The 328-nt window shown below is 58.2% G+C and overlaps 1 protein-coding gene across 1 annotated transcript in view; it reads left to right on the top strand.

Annotated features, from left to right (window-relative positions):
* DTNA (dystrobrevin, alpha) overlaps positions 1-328 on the top strand; it is a 59,779-nt gene that overhangs the window by 7,865 nt on the left and 51,586 nt on the right. The window lies entirely within an intron of this gene.

Genomic DNA, 328 nt, shown 5'->3' with positions numbered 1-328 from the left:
CTGCCGGTTCGGGTCGGTGATCCCATCAGGGAGGCTCTAGCCGTGGGAGCCATCGGGAGAGCACGGAGGTGGGAATGGTCTTCTCTGGGTGAGGATCTGGGGCGCCTGTGACGGTGCGTGCCGCGGGGAGGGCAGCGCAGGAGGGGCTGGCAGCAGGGCACCAGGCTCATGGCAGCTTCTCCCGTTCCCACAGGACTCACGGTAAAATCATCGTTGGCTTGCTCTGTTTGGCTGCTTGTAAATGAAATGATGAATACTTAGTGCTCATTCATCAATATTTTCAGTCGAGTGGCTGCAGCGTATGCGTAGCATTTTGGGTGGGTCTTGG

Source organism: Apaloderma vittatum, unplaced genomic scaffold, assembly GCF_000703405.1.
Source record: "Apaloderma vittatum isolate BGI_N311 unplaced genomic scaffold, ASM70340v1 scaffold2608, whole genome shotgun sequence".
NCBI classification, from domain to species: domain Eukaryota; kingdom Metazoa; phylum Chordata; class Aves; order Trogoniformes; family Trogonidae; genus Apaloderma; species Apaloderma vittatum.
This window is presented reverse-complemented; position numbering and strand designations above follow the sequence as displayed.